Raw genomic sequence first — 16,068 nt, 5'->3', positions numbered from 1 at the left:
CAGGGTGTGCGTCAAGCGACAGAAACCAGACGTGTGTCGGGCTCGGCTGCGAGCAGGACAATGACATCACAGGGACAAAGTAGAGGAAATCAAAAGGGTTCTATAAAAGACCTGTGTAAGCTGTTGGTTTGCAGTCTGGACTCTAAATCCTCCGATCCGATTTTAAATCTCTCTAATACCTGAGCTGCGGCTTCTTCCGAGTATTTATTCGTATACTTATTATGTGTAAGTGTATAGATGAAACCTTTCATATATTGTTCAGTTTAAATCAAAATGCTTTACTAATACAAGAGAGAAGTATAGTATGAAGGATGTGACAAATCTATGATTTCTTGGAACAAAACGGTTTTTATTTGCATTCGAAATGAAGCGGAATTTTAGCGGGACACACAAACCCTTTGTCCTTTTTAGAGTTTTTAGAGTGAACAGACATAAATGTAGAAAACGTGTTTTTTAGCACTACAATAGCAGGGTCAGTGGCATAATGAATAACGCGTCAGGCCTCGCGTCAGAAAATTATAAGTTGGACTGCCGTCTGGCTTGTTGCGTTTATACCACTTACGTTGTTTTATATAAATGAACTCCACCTGAAAGCTATAGAAAACACTTTGGGTAAGTTGTCTGCAGCCTCATGCGAATTTCGACAACTTACCCAAAACACTGTACTGTCTGGAGATCAGCTCCAGCTCTGAACTCAATTGCAATGAAAAACCATGCGTAACAAAACTGGAGAACAGCTGAACTTGTGTTCAGTTCGGTGATGAGGGATCAGAACTGTCCTTGTTGTAATTAGCACGAACTGCACAGGCTCTGAATCAGACCATGTCAATTAGTCTGATCAATGTAGGACACGTTAATGTAGAATTATTAAAAGGTTTATTAGTTAGTTAGTTCAGGTTTACCCACCTGAACTAATGTAGAATTATTACTTGGTCTGTCTCTTGTTTGTATATAAATGAATGTCTCTGACAACTTAATGTTAGTTTTACGATGTAGGTCAGGCGTTGACATATGCACGAGTATACTAAATGTCTCACTCCTGATTCAACTCATGTTCTATAGGAGATTGGCGATTCCTCCTGTTTCTCATACAACCATATCAGAACAGACGCCCATTTCACCCAGCTCTGATTCAAGATCGACTTGCATCTTTATCCCTTTTTTGTTCGTGATCATTATTTTCTTTAGTTATGATCAATATTGAACTTTTTCTAAGTGAAATGACAATAATCAAACATGCAGGCAGATTTTTGAAAAGTATTCGGAATTGACAGGGTGCCCCTTTGGAACAATCGTCAGAAATTGTGAGAAAATGAAAGTTATGTAAGCTCTCACACAAAGCATTGAAGATTGGAATCTGAGTGTAAAAAAGTTACCCGTCTCCCAATGATAGGCAGGGATACACACCATGACTCGAATAGACTCAGCGAACTTTAACACCTATGATATTACGAGTGCTTTGCACGTGTCGAATTTCAAGAAGGAACTACTACAACAGTTGTGGACATAATTCAATACCACCGGCAAAGTCCAATGCCGGCAACATCTGAGAAAATAATGTTCACTCATGGAATTTGGTCTTTGAATGGCTGGCGGGAAAATTCATTTATACTCCTGTTGCACCCTCAGCTGAAACATGTTAAAATAACAACGCAGATTTGTTGCAGAACCTGACAAGAATTATTGGGTTAGCACTGTATGTATTCTTGTATATTTACTTTAATTTTAATATAAATGTAAACATGCATGCTGTATAAGCTATTGTAATTTTAAAATATGTTAGCTGAGGATGCGAAGGGGGCTATTATACCTTGTGAAACACACAAGGAACTGTAAAAAAGGCTGTTATTTGAATAAAATTGGCGATCACAAGAAAACCACAATTTATGTGGTATTATCATCAATATCCTTCAAAATCTACGTTCAAATGAAGGATTTGAAGAAACTATGAAAAAAGCAACAGTAATAGCAGAGGATTTTGATTTTTGCTCTTCAAGTCAGCAGATCACCGTAGAGTTACACCCCTACAAACAGCACAAAGGATGAATCCCACCACCTTCATTATTGCTGTGTTTGTGCCAGTGAAAGTAGCGTTTGTGTTATTGAAAGCATCTCGGAAGATGAAGGTGCAGTCACTTCCACATGTCATGATATCATTAGATCTGACGACAAGAGCTGAAGCCCCCCCTAGTCCAAGCCAGCAATGTGAAGATGGGTATGGAGGAAGGTAGCGTGGCTGAGTGGTCTAAGGTACTGGATTTAGGCTCCAGTCTCTCTGGGGGCGTGGGTTTGAATCCCACTGCTGCCAAATATTAATGTTTTAAGACCTGCAATACAATCAGTAAAAGCGCTTTTTGTTAGGCTGCGGGAGGTGTTTAGAGATAGACTTTCTAAAAGACAGGCTTAACATCAAGGCAGAAAAAATATTTTTTCTCAATAGAAATTCTCTTTGGCACGTTCAGCTTTATGTAGGGAACAACATCTGCCGAGATCACTTTTAAGGCAGTGCACATGATAGTGTACCGGCAAGTACATTTAATATTGGCTGTGGTGGTGAGCTGCTTTTGTCTGTGAAACTTTTAATTCTTCACGCCGAATCGTTGGCAGGGGTAAAGCTTATTAAATCTTTGAACATAGCGCTCCATCAGAAATACTTTGTTCGTGATCAAAAGAGATCAGAGGATTAACTTCATGGATTCACATAGCATACCTTACATGAAAGATTTAAAAGGGGAATTGATTGTGCTTCCTGATGTTGTTCCTGTCGTTTCTTTGGATACAAAGGTGAATGTTCTTTGACGTTCTGCTAGAGTATCCACTGGGTGGGCTTTATCAATCAGCTCGGAGAGGTCATCAGTGCTCTGTCTCTGGAAAATAATCAGCACTGTCGTTTTTCCCTGTGCTGTCTTTTAAAACATATAAGATCACGAGTTTACAGATTTCTCCAAATAACAACTATACATTTTAACCCAGCGGTTAGCATTCCTTCAATCCAATAGTTTTACTCCGGGTAAAAAGCAGCGAAATATATAGAGAGATTATATTCAAATATTTAAACGTTCTTATTGGATTACCTGTATGGAGATATCGCTCAGAATTCCTAATATGATTTTGAGTTCAGTTTTGCTTTACTACTTTCAGAGTCTTTTATTGACCTTGCTGAAGCAGAGAAGTGACATAATCACAAATGCGACTTACCTGTGCTGCTGTTTTTGGTTAATAATGATTATTGCAAGGAAAAAAAACAGCTCCTTGCATTAAGAGCAAGAGCAACCAACACGCTCGCTTGTTGAGTTGGGTTTTTTTTCCGTGGTGCTCTTCCTCAGATGTAAAGTTATTTGGCGAGCAAGGACCTCTGAGAAGGAGCCTGAATCCATCAAGAACTCAGAAATTCTAATATCGCACTACTGTCTTGTGTACAGAGATCTGCTTCTTCCTTTTTGAGTGTTTTGGTGTTTAAGAGCACGCTTCCTACCTCGAATGTTAGTTTCAGGAGATGTGCTACCGGATAAATGATTATCTTGAAAAGGTTTGGGGATGCACTGGCCGGGATTAAAACCCGGCTCAATTATTTGGAAGTCACCTGTACTACCAACACACTTCTAAGAAGCACCCGCACATTTTCGCAATCCTCTCTCTCACCTACAAAGTTATGAAGACACAGACGACCAATGAAAACTAATTTGATTCACCCAAGGCTTCACTCTTCTGTTGTGATGTTGTTTTAATTAGTGTTAGCTGTGATGAGGTATTGTTTCTGTCTCTTAAAGTTTAAGAGTCTGCTCCTTTCTTCCTGGTATAGAAAAAAACATGTTCCATCTTTGTTTACAAACACCACTGTAAATTATTTGTCCATCTCTAAAGCCTGTGTGTATTGACAAGGCAATTCAAAAGCACATATTAAATAAGAACACGATCCTTCTTGTTACCATTCCCGTGGTTGGAGCGTTGTTTCGCCCTTTAACGTTCTTCTACAATATTTACAGACAGGGCTTTATCACTGGAGTTGTGTGCATCGGTCCATGAACATCAACTGTACTGCTGTTTTTCTATGCGTAATTTAATCGCAAGCACTTAAAAGATGCAAAAAGATTTCAAGGAAAACATAATTGAAAGACAGTCGAGTAAGGAGGTAGAAAAACGCTCTCCCCCATTGAAGAATCAACCACCGTCGCCCATGTGACTGGATATAAAAATAAATTATTCATTTCAATTATTCTTGAAGGGTGGATTGTGGTCAGTGAACATATGCACATCTTTAAGTCAGTTCCACCATCTGTGCCATAGGGGATGTAGTTCAATGGTTTTCATGTATGAAGTTCCGAGTTCAATCCCTGGCATCACCAGATGTCTTACATTATTGTGCTCACATCGCAATCTTCTGTTGAGTGAGAACTCTTTGCTCGTGTTCATAGAGAGACAGGTTTACACAATTAAACTCAGTCACACACGAAGTGCTACAGTGTTGCTCTGCTGTTTTAAATGTACCTCCAAAGCATTTTGTTCTGTTAACTACCAAATGATTTGAACTAATTTTACATCATATTCAGGAAATCCAGAGAAGGTCATCAGACTTTTAGTGGCTGTTGAAGAAAACACCTGTTGAATCTCACCAGGGATTTCTTGAGAGATCATTCAGCAAGCGAGTTAACAGGGGTTAACGTAGAGAGTGGCGGAGGTGGGATGTCAGGGCTTGACGTCACTGCTTTATGCAAAGAATGGAGGGGTGGTCGTCAGGGCTATATGACTGTGCTTCACGCAGAGAGTGGTGGGGGTGTGATGTCAGGGCCATACGACAGTGCTTTACACAGAGAGTGGCGGAGGTGGGATGTCAGGGCCTGACAACACAGCTTAACGCAGAGAGTGGATGGGTGGGTGTCAGGGCCATATGACACTTCTTTACGTAGAGAATGGCGGGGGTGGGATGTCAGGGCTTGACGACACTGCTTTATTCAAAGAGTGGAGGGGTGGGTGTCAGGGCTATATGACAGTGCTTTCCGCAGAGAGTGGTGGGGGTGGGATGTCAGGGCCATATGACACTGCTTTACACAGAGAATGGAGGAGGTGGGATGTCAGGGCCTGAAAACACAGCTTAACGCAGAGAGTGGAGGGGTGGTGTCAGGGCCATACGACACTTCTTTACACAGAGAGTGGTGGGGGTGGGATGTCAGGGCCATATGACACTGCTTTATACAGAGAGTGGCGGGGGTGGGATGTCAGGGCCTGAAGATACTGCTTTACGCAGAGAGTGGCGGAGGTGGGATGTCAGGGCCTGACAACACAGCTTAACGCAGAGAGTGGAGGGGTGGGCGTCAGGGCCATACGACACTTCTTTATGCAGAGAGTGGTGGGGGTGGGATGTCATGGTTATACGACAGTGCTTTCCATTGAGAGTGGTGGGGGTGGGATGTTATGGCCATAAGACACTGCTTTATGCAGAGAGTTGAGGGATTGATGTCAGGGCCATACGACAGTGCTCCACTCAGGCCTCTGCTTGAATTTGTACTCCTCCTCTCTCCCTACCTCTACCTCTATGATATTTGCACTTTCTGGAGAGGCGATTTTCTCCACTTCAGTAGCCCGATTGCGTGGAGAGGGCTGTAGAATGTGGCACCGCCTTTCCTGCTCCGTCCATGACAGGCGTGCTGGTCTCTGGAGAGAGAGCACGGTCCATCAGCGCACTCCAATAAAGGCACTGGAAGCAGCTGAAACGCATTGGCGAAGCTCAGCACTGGGCCGCTGGGAACATCTTACCACTGTTTCCGTAGTGTAGTGGTTATCATGTTCGCCTCGCATGCGAAAGGCCCTCGGTTCGAAACCGGGTGGAAACAGACTGGCTTCTTTTGTCGCATACAAATGGGTTGTACAACTTTTAACTAGCAAATGGAAGAGGGCTGAAGTAAGAGACAAGATGTAAATAGGGTTAACTTAAGTCAGTTCTGCCTGAAAATTAGACTTCTAAGCAACAGGGGTTTATGGCAGGAAAGGGGGTTAACTGATAAGGATTCCAGATGCGAGGGGGCATAATCTTAAACTGACCATTTGGCCAGGGTCTCTTAACTGGCCAAATACCACGACCCCCCCCTTACCATAACACCGAATGACGTCTGAAGCAGCAAGGAAGGACTATATAACCTAAAAGTTTGTACCGGCACATCGAACAATACTTCGGTTTTGTTGTTTCTTGTGGGAAACAAGACTTCGGCTTTATTGTTCCTTGTGTCCGTCATGGCAGTGAACAGGTCCTGGTTACAGGATCTCTAAAAAAGGAAATAGACTGAAATCAGATCCGACCCGCCATGCTGCCACGGTGACAGTGCACTGCCCAGTGAAAGTGGCAGCCTGTCCCTGGACTGTGGGAAACTGGAGCACCTGGAGGAAACCCCCACAGACCAGGGAGAGAACATGCAAACTCCACACAGACAGCACCCACACCCCAGGTCCAGCACTGTGAAGCATGCCCGACGATGCGGAAGGGCTTTTACAAATGAGTGTGTAACTCACACTGGTGCCCAGGATGGCCTGCTACCGGAACGCAACCTAATTTTCTTAATGCAGTTTGTTCGAAGCGGTTTGCAGGAGCTGGAGGTGAGGACTGAGCTGGGGTCCAGTGTGCAAGAGTGACTACTGATGTCGTGTGTGTGTGTGTGTGTGTGTGTGTGTGTGTGTGTGTGTGTGTGTGTGTGTGTGTCTGGATCATTGTGAGCGCCGTCAGGTTTGTGTATTTGTTTAAACAAGAGGACGTGTCTGTGCGGGTCTGACTCTGTGTGAGGGTGCAGCTCTAACTGTTCGCGCGCGGGCGTGTCTATCTCTCTACAATGCATGAGGGGCTAAATCTGCCTCTGAGAAACTGACTTTTCAGAAGAAAAATCTATGAAAAGGCACGGCCTGGCCCTCTTCTCTTGCTCCCGACGTTTAACACACTGGGGGATGAAGCTGGTGTCTTCAGCTGTAACCCTAGCTATTTATGCAAACAGCTCTTTTATGAAAAGCAGCTCTAGGCCTAGACAAGAGGAACAGATAAAACAAATCTTAGATTTATGGCTTATTCAAAGCAGACTGAGCGCTGCTATACTGTATGTAGGAGCCAGAGATGAAGAATGAGCTATTTAAGGAAATCAGGAGTGTGAGAGAGGGAGTGTGTGTTTTTCCTCCCAATAGAGAAGGCTTGTGGTTCTTTCTGCTTTTCTGCACAGGCTGCCAACATAAGTACGTGTTGGGTTCTTGGTTTGAATGCTCGAGTTGTCAGGCTGGCGTTTTTTGTTCCTATTGGAGCCCATAATTGTGAACAAGGCGCTTGAGGACGTCTCTGTGCAGGTGTGCGTTTGTAATGACGTGTGTGCGCATCTCTGTAGCGGATGTTTCAGTAAAAAAACGCATTTAAAACATTCAACCTTTTCATGTTCCTAATATTCTTTCATTCTTCACAATAATAACTAAGGTTGCTGCTGGAAGAGGTGTGAGTGGGGCCAGCAGGGGGAACTCTCACCCTGTGGTCCATGTGGGTCCTAATGCCCCAGTATAGTGACGGGGACACTGGAAAAACTGTAAACAGGTGCCGTCCTTCAGATGAGACGTAAAACCGAGGTCCTGACTCTCTGTGGTCATTAAAAATCCCGGGGTGTTTCTCGAAAAGAGTAGGGGTTTTACCCCAGTGTCCTGGCCAAATTTCCCATTGACCCTTACCAATCATGGCCTCCTAATAACCCCCATTTATGAATTGGCTTCATTACTCTGCTCTCCTCCCCACTCATAGCTGGTGTGTGGGGAGCGTTCTGGTGCACTATGGCTGCCGTCCCATCATCCAGGTGGATGCTGCACATTTGTGGTGGTGGAGGGGAGTCCCCATGTCCTGCAAAGCGCTTTGAGTGGAGTGTCCAGAAAAGCACTATATAAGTGTAAGCAATTATTATTCATTATAATGTAATAAGTCCATTATTTCTCACCCCTCCATTGCAAGGCATACACAACACAAACACCAGGAACAATTATCTCAGAAGTGAATTGCAAATGTATTGAGTTGTGATGCAACTGTAACTTGAACCTAACATGACTGTGGCGTGCATTTTTGAAATTGCATTTTCACAGCTGAAATACAAAATGAAGCTGATCGCAGTCCAAACTCAAGGTATTGTTGTAAAACTAAATATTCAACATGTTTCTACCTGTCCCTTTTCAGCTCACTCAGAAGTCCACAGCCTGCAGCCTGGTGCCTCTCTGTTTCCCCCCTCCACACTGCTGGTCCAGTGGAGGTGCTGTTTGATCCTGCACGATCTGTCCGGAATCGTATAGTCTTACTGAGCAGTGCAGGGCTCCCTGGCCCCAGGTACGAACAGTGAGTGTCAGTGCAGAACAGCTCTCTGACACTCCGCTCCCTCACTCCAGCTGATCAGGGCAACTACACAGTGAGGGACCTTAATGGAAGCAGTATCAGCACTGTGATCGTCACTGTGGGTGGTGAGCAGGTCTACAGTAGGATCACTAGAGGGCTCTATATTCTTGACAGAGTGTGTTCTTATATCATCCTCTGTCCTGATTGTCTTTCAGCTCACAGAGACAATGTCACCCTGCAGCCTGAAGCCTCTCTGTCTGTCCCTCTGTTCACTGGAGAGCCAGTGGAGGTGCTGTTTGATCCTGCAGGAGGTGGAAACTGGACCTCAGTGTGTTCTGTCCAGAACAGCACAGCCAGCTGTGTCCCCCAGTACAGTTTTTTTTATTTTTGATGATTAGCCATATGTTGATTACAATATTGTACATAATGTATAATTTGAACTCGATATTTTTCAGGAGTGAATGATTGTATATTTTCAGAATAAATTTCGAAACCAAATTATTGTCCCTCGATCTCTGTCTCTCTCTCGTCCTGCTGTCTGTCTGTCCCTGCCTCTCTGTCTCTCTCTCTTTCAGCCCCGTCTGTCAGTCTGTCTGTCCTTCTCTCTCCTTCCTCTCTCTCTCTCCTTCCGCTCTCTCTCTCGGTTTGTTTGTCCCTCAATCTCAATCTTTCTCTTTGCCTGCTGTCTTTCTGTGCCTTCATCTTTGTGTCTCTCTCTCCTTCCTTTCTGTCTGTCTCTCTGTCTGTCCTGCGTTGTCCCAGCTGGGCCTGTCTCCCCGGCTCTCTGCCTTCAGCTCTGTTCGCCGATGTCCCACCAGCCCGTCTCTCTCTCAGCCTGTCTCTTGACTTGCAGGAGGAAGAGGAGGTGGAGACAGCTCCTCCGGCAGGAGAGAGGAAGAAGGTCAGTGCTGGTCCCACCCTGCCTCCTGTCCTGTCTGTGGTGGAGTTTCGCCATCTTGTCTGTCTTGTCAGCCCTGTCTGTCACTGTCTCTCTCCTCCTCCTCTCTGTGCTGTGGTGTCCAGTCAGTGTGTCTCTCTCCTCCTCCTCTCTGTCCTGTGGTGTCTAGGCAGTGTGTCTCTCTCCTCCTCCTCTTCTCTGTCCTATGGTGTACAGTGGGTCAGTATTAGTGGGCTACACCCAGGCTCACTCACTGCGAGTGTGATCTCAGCAGAGTCTCTGTACTCTTGGGACACTTGACTCACCTGTCTCTCTCTTTCTCTCCCTGTGCTGTCCCTCTCCTGCCCCCTCTCTCCCTACTCGGACTCCAGCTGGAGGAGGTCCAATCACCACCTCCTGTGAGACAGAAGAAAAAGAAAGTGGGTAATGCTCTGATTCTCTCTTTACTCCTGTCCAGTGTCCAGTCAGTGTGTGTGTATGAACCCCTCTCTCTCTCAGTGCAGTGTTCATGTACTGGAGTGTCCAGTCAGTGTGTGTGTATGAACCCCTCTCTCTCTCAGTGCAGTGTTCATGTCCTGGAGTGTCCAGTCCGACTCTTAACGTGACTCTCCTGTCTCTGCTTCAGAAGTGCTGGTGCGTCTTTTTAAAGTCCCTGAGCTGCATGTCGGTGGAGACAGATGATAAGGACGAGCCGATGGAGGCGGCGGAGACCGTGTGTCAGGAGAGGAAGAGCGAGGGAGAGGAGGAGCAGGCTGCCGGGAAGGACAAGAAGAAGAAGAGGAGGTGCAGGTGAGCAGACAGGGGGACGCCGCCCGGTCGTGTCTGTGATTCAAGAAGGAGTCTCCTCTTGCTGTTTGATGTCATGGTGATGTCCGTGTCTGTGTCCCTCACACCTGCAATAACAATATTCTTTCCAGGTTCCTTTCCTGGTTCTGTGCCAGCTAAGATCGGAGTCGCCTTCCCCACCAAGGACTGGACTGGACTGGACTGGACTGGAGCTGAGGGACACCAGACTGGACTGGACTGGAGCCAAGGGACCCCAGACTGTGCTGGACCGAAGCTGAGGGACCCCAGACTGCACTGGACCGGAGCTGAGAGACACCAGACTGGACTGGACTGGAGCTGAGGGACCCCAGACTGTGCTGGACTGAAGCTGAGGGACCCCAGTCTGTGCTGGACCAAAGCTGAGGGACCCCAGTCTGTGCTGGGCCAAAGCTGAGGGACCCCAGTCTGTGCTGGACCGAAGCTGAGGGACTCCAGACTGTGCTGGACCAAAGCTGAGGGGCCCCAGACTGGACTGGACTGGAGCTGAGGGGCCCCAGGCTGTGCTGGACCGAAGCTGAGGGACCCCAGACTGGACTGGACCAAAGCTAAGGGACCCCAGACTGTGCTGGACTGAAGCTGAGGGACCCCAGTCTGGACCGAAGCTGAGAGACCCCAGTCTGTGCTGGACCGAAGCTGAGGGACCCCAGTCTGGACTGCACTGGAGCTGAGGGACCCCAGTCTGGACCGAAGCTGAGGGACCCCAGTCTGTGCTGGGCCGAAGCTGAGGGACACCAGTCTGGACCGAAGCTGAGGGACCCCAGTCTGTGCTGGACCGAAGCTGAGGGACCCCAGACTGTGCTGGACCGAAGCTGAGGGACCCCAGACTGGGCTGCACTGGAGCTGAGGGACACCAGACTGGACTGGACTGCACTGGAGCTGAGGGGCCCCATACTGGACTGGACCAGAGCTGAGGGGCCCCAGACTGGACTGGACCGGAGCTGAGGGACCCCAGATCCCAGTCTGGACTGAAGCTGAGGGACCCCAGTCTGGACTGAAGCTGAGGGACCCCAGACCCCAGTCTGGACTGAAGCTGAGGGACCCCAGACTGGACTGTGGAAAACTTTCACATTATCTCCACCTGAGTCCTCAGATCGTCTGCATGACCTTGTATTATTAAGTATTATTTTAAGGTCCTGTGATGATCGTAAGATGGGGGGGGGGGTGTGTCCCTTGACATTAATCTGTATTGTAATTTTTGTTCTTTTGTTAAGCATCATTAAAATGTTTTTTAAAAAAAGCTTTTGGTTTTTTCCCTCCCCCCCCGAAACGAACGAACAGAGTCTGTCTTTCTCTTTCATCCCGGAGAGTTTGTGGTTGATGGATTGAGGCCGAGAGCCCTCGTTGTCGGCGTGCCACCAGTTAGCGGGGCTAAAGCAGGGGGGGCATCGTGTCCAATACTCCTTGAAACGAGACAGATTTCAAGCCACCTCCGTCTGAAGAGAAGGAAGTTGACCACGAACTCCAGGGTGTCCTAGGAAGCTCTTTAGCCATCGTTTGCCCAGCAGCCATCTCACCCTGCAGCTCCCAGCTAGCAGCCCCCTCCCCACTGGAGCCCAGCAGGTAGAAGCCTGGTCAGTACCTGGAGGGGAGACTCCTGGGAAAAACTGAGGTTGCTGCTGGGAGAGGTGTGAGTGGGGCCAGCAGGGGGCGCTTTCACCCTGCGGTCTGTGTGGGTCCTGATGCCCCAGTATAGTGACGGGGGACACTGGACTGTAAACAGGCGCCGTCCTTCGGATAAGACGTCAAACCGAGGTCCTGACTCTCTGTGCTCGTTAACAATCCCGGGGTGTCTCTGGAGAAGAGTAGGGGTGTTACCCCAGTATCCTGGCCTGATTCCCCCCCTGGTCTTGACCCATCATGGCCTCCTTATCACCCCCCCTCTCTGAACTGGCTCCATCCCTCTGCTCTCCTCCCCACTGAGAGCTGCTGTGTGCTGAGCGGACTGGAGCATCATCCACGTGGGGGCTGCACACTGGGGGGGCTGGAGGGGATCCCCCTGACCTGGGAAGAGCTCTGAGTGGAGAGTCCAGACGGATTAATTATTATTATTATTATTCGTGCTGCACTGGGCTTCAGTCCTGGTAGTGAGAGGGGGATCTGTGATCAGTACAGATACTTATGACTGTATAATAATACACGATAGAAATGGAAAACAGGGTAGCGCTGTAGTCTCTTCGAAACGTTTTGAACTGCCAGAAGAAGTTTTCACAACCCGGACTCGTGAAGGTACAGGTCTTCTCCCTTCGTCCGGAGTAAGGTGAGAGGTTATCCCCTCGGGGCGCAGTATCCCCGATGCACCCCCCCACCACCACCCAAAATGACACACACTTCTGTGACGATTGGGAGACCCCGGTTCGATCAGCCCCTGCGGTGTAGGAAACGACCCGCTGGAGAGAACACGCAGACTCCACACAGAAGGGTCACCTCGGCATTTATTCCAACAGCAAAACACCAGAGAGAAACGGGTCTCCGAAAGATGAGCGCACACCGGGAAAAACACTACGGGGTCATTACAAATGGGAATAGGAGTTCTTTTTTTCTTTTCCGGACGTCAGTTGTATCGTGTCCTGGTGATTTCTCCTGTTTCGAACGGAGTTCAATGTCACGTTTCTACTTTATTAGAGAGAGGCACTGAACTTTGGGGAACGTGACATCCACCCAGTATTACTAGTAGGTTGATAAATGTAAATGTTCTTTTTCCCCCCGTATGATACCTCGCGAAATATAACGATGGCCAACTCCTTAAGTCGAAATTTAAACCCTTCTCACGCTACAAGACAGTCCGTCAACATCGCTGCGGCCCGAAGCGCGACCTTCGGTATGACGTTGGCGGAAGGGGGTAGGGTAAGTACGTCACAGCCGGGGGAAGCCCCTATCACGTGAGAGGGGTGCTGCGGGCGATGAGCCCCCGGGGGCGAAGAGAAGTTGATTTGCGTGGGGTGTGGAAACACTACACGACCGGGCAAGCGAGCCGTTTTTTTTGTTTTGTTTTTTCAGAACATCAGAACAACCGCAGAGATGACCATCGATCCACTCCGGACGTTTCCTTTTTTGTCCTTTTTGGCCTCCAAAATAAAAAAAAAAACTGGGATCCATCGTGGCGTTGCCAAATTAAAACGTCAACCACTTTTCGGTCTTTCGTGCTGTCCATGATGAAACCGTCATGGTTGTGTAAGGATACGTTACGTCACAGACCGGCGGCGCTCGGACGTGAGGAGTGTCGTTACGTTTTTGAAACGGGCACGTCAGACAAGATCTCTGACAAGATCTCTGAAAAACCCAAACCTGTAAGATTCAATTTCAATTCAGTTTTTTTTATATAGCGCCTTTCACAACAAGAATGCCCCAAGGCCCCGAACAAAGGAGTTGTTCCACACCCCCGCCACCCTCTGTGTACAGTAGAGCCCCCTGTACTGACTGGAGGAGCTCACCCAGCTGTGTCTGGAGAGAAGCCGGGGTATCGGCTTCAACCACAGGGCTGGGCGGCTTGTTCCCCACCCCCATCCCCTTCTGTGTACAGAAGAGCCTCCTGTCCTGACTCCAGTAGGAAATGTCACCTGGAGGCAACACACCGGCTTCTTTTAACAGATCACCTCGGGAATCGGGAACAACGGAGCTGTGTGTGGCCGTCTGTACGGAGGGGTTCAGCGCGGGGGGGCTCCGGGCTCGGGTCTGGACCCGGGGGGGGGGGGGGGCTGTCTGTGTGGAGTCTGCATGTTCTCCCTGTGTTCTTCGGGTCCAAAGACAGGCTTTTGGGCTAATTGGCTTCTGGGAAAACTGGCCCTGGTGTGTGTGTGTCCTATGATGGAGTGCTGTCCTGTCCAGGGTGTGTGAGTGAATGTGTGTTTGTCATGTGATGGACTGGTTCCTGTCCAGGGTGTGTGAGTGTGTGTGTCTGAGAGTCCTGTGAGGGACTGGTGTCCTATCCAGGTTGTGTGTGTGTGTCCTGTGAGGGACTGGTGTCCTGTTCAGGGTGTGTGAGTGTGTGTGTGTATCCTGTGAGTGACTGGTGTGCTGTCCAGGGTGTGTGAGTGTGTGTGTCCTGTGATGGACTGGTGTCCTATCTAGGGTGTGTGTATGTCCTGTGATGGACTGGTGTCCTGTCCAGGGTGTGTGAGTGAGTGTGTGTGTGTCCTGTGATGGACTGGTGTCCTGTCCAGGGTGTGTGAGTGTGTGTGTCTGTGTGTCCTGTGATGGACAGATGGTACCAAGCCTGGACACCCATGAGACACTGGCTTCCTCAGAAGACTCTCACGGAGGGCACACTGTCCCTAACCCGGGTCCAGAAGAAACTACAGTGATCTATAATTCCTGCGCCTCGGAAGGGTTTATGACGTCTATGTCCGGCGCCCGCGCCCGTGGACTGGCGGTTTGGCGTCGCGCTCCGCAGCTCGAGCTTCGGTGCGAGGCAGGGCGGGAGGGAGCCGATGTGGCCTCGGCGCCATCTTTGCTGGTGAGTCAATTGTGACCGTTGCGGTACAATAAACCATCAATAAACCTTTTCCCACCCCGTCCAGTATTTCTGTCGCGGCCCACGTCCCTTACAATCGACAAACTATAAAAAAACAGTAGCCCTTCGCAACATTACACGCCATTTTTTTTATTTTAAACGTCCGCTAGATACGCAGGTGGCTCGATACCTGTCTTATCCTCGCCGGCGTCTTTATACCGGCAAGTGAATTTTATTTGGGGTCCCTCAGAATTGTGACAGAAATGTCAGTGAACCACAATAAAAAACGAAACTTTTTTTTTAAAGGCGGTGAATGGATTTTTTGAGTAACCGTGTAGCGACTAACGTAAGGAAAAAAAGTTGTCTTTCCCTACGAAGACGTTTTGGTACAGGACTTTCTTTAAATATCAGTTGTGCATAGCGTTTTACAAAAAGTTGATGATGATCTTGGAGATAATTGCAAAGGAAAATTGAGATAACTACCAAAACATTACGTGTGAAACGACAGGACAGAACTTTGAACCCACAAAGAAACAAAGGTATGAAATATTGCCTCGTCATGGGGGGTTGATAATTGTAGTAAGTGTTCCTAATTTTCGTAAAGAAATGTATATTATGGGAGTCACACGTGAGATTTAGTGTATATACGTTTCATATTGTGCATATATACGGGGTTAAAAAGTGGAATGAGTATGATTATAAACTCGTGTGTCCTATAATCAGATAATTTTTGAACAAGCTTTGATTAGACAGGTGAAAAACAACATCAGATCCTTTATTTTAATATATTCTCACGTCTGAATATCAGCTTCTCCCCTCTGGCCAACATTTCAGGGCTCCCAGGTGTAGATCCCAAATTGAAACAAATATTAATTTGTTACCCAGTTAAACAGTTAATAGAAGTGAGTGACCAGGGTAAATAAAGGTGGGTCAGTGTAAACTGTTTATTCTGGACCAGACTTCGTCATGTGTGATATGTCATGACTTCTTATATTAAGTTTTATCTTTATATTTAGTTCTACATGTGTAATAGATGCGATGTGTGTCCATAAAAAGGTTTCTCCAGGGGAAAATCAAGTTCGTTTTAAAACCGTGTTTCCTTTTTAGGGTAGGTTTGCATTCCAAGTGTGGGGTTTTTGCCTTTTTGTATTTTTGCTGAGACAAGTTGCCTTTCTTATACGCGGAGGGATCTGCTCGTGAGATGTCCGCTTGGTCCATTTCTGAGCTCAGTATAAGGTGTAGAAAGCATGACTGTCATCATAACCCGCATCTCACTCAGGTGTGGAATAATGTTGTGACTATTGCTTCAGCAATAACATGCTGATTGCATGTTTCTAGATGGGAATAACAGAGATCTCAACTACTGAGGGGCCTTATTAATAAAGTCTCCACAGCCGAAGCGCTGTGTCTCTTTTCAGCTGGCGATAAACCTTTCCTCGATCCTTTGCGGACTTGTTAAACTGTTCATGATCAGAATAAAAAACGCTCACGCTAATACACAAGCACCCGTGTCTCGCCAAAGCTGACAAATAAACAGACGGACAAGCCGCACTGCACGTGTGA

General features: G+C 47.5%; 2 non-coding genes across 2 annotated transcripts; both read left to right on the top strand.

Annotated features, from left to right (window-relative positions):
• Nucleotides 1-2,226: 2,226 nt before the first annotated feature.
• On the top strand, nucleotides 2,227-2,308 carry trnal-uag (transfer RNA leucine (anticodon UAG)). Its single transcript has one exon. It is a non-coding gene; the product is annotated as a tRNA-Leu (tRNA).
• A 3,450-nt stretch (nucleotides 2,309-5,758) lies between these two features.
• trnaa-cgc (transfer RNA alanine (anticodon CGC)) lies at nucleotides 5,759-5,831 on the top strand. Its single transcript has one exon. It is a non-coding gene; the product is annotated as a tRNA-Ala (tRNA).
• The last annotated feature ends 10,237 nt before the right edge of the window (nucleotides 5,832-16,068 follow it).

Source organism: Lepisosteus platostomus, chromosome 5 (assembly GCF_059453375.1).
Source record: "Lepisosteus platostomus isolate fLepPlt1 chromosome 5, fLepPlt1.hap1, whole genome shotgun sequence".
Classification (NCBI taxonomy): Eukaryota; Metazoa; Chordata; class Actinopteri; order Semionotiformes; family Lepisosteidae; genus Lepisosteus; species Lepisosteus platostomus.
This window is presented reverse-complemented; position numbering and strand designations above follow the sequence as displayed.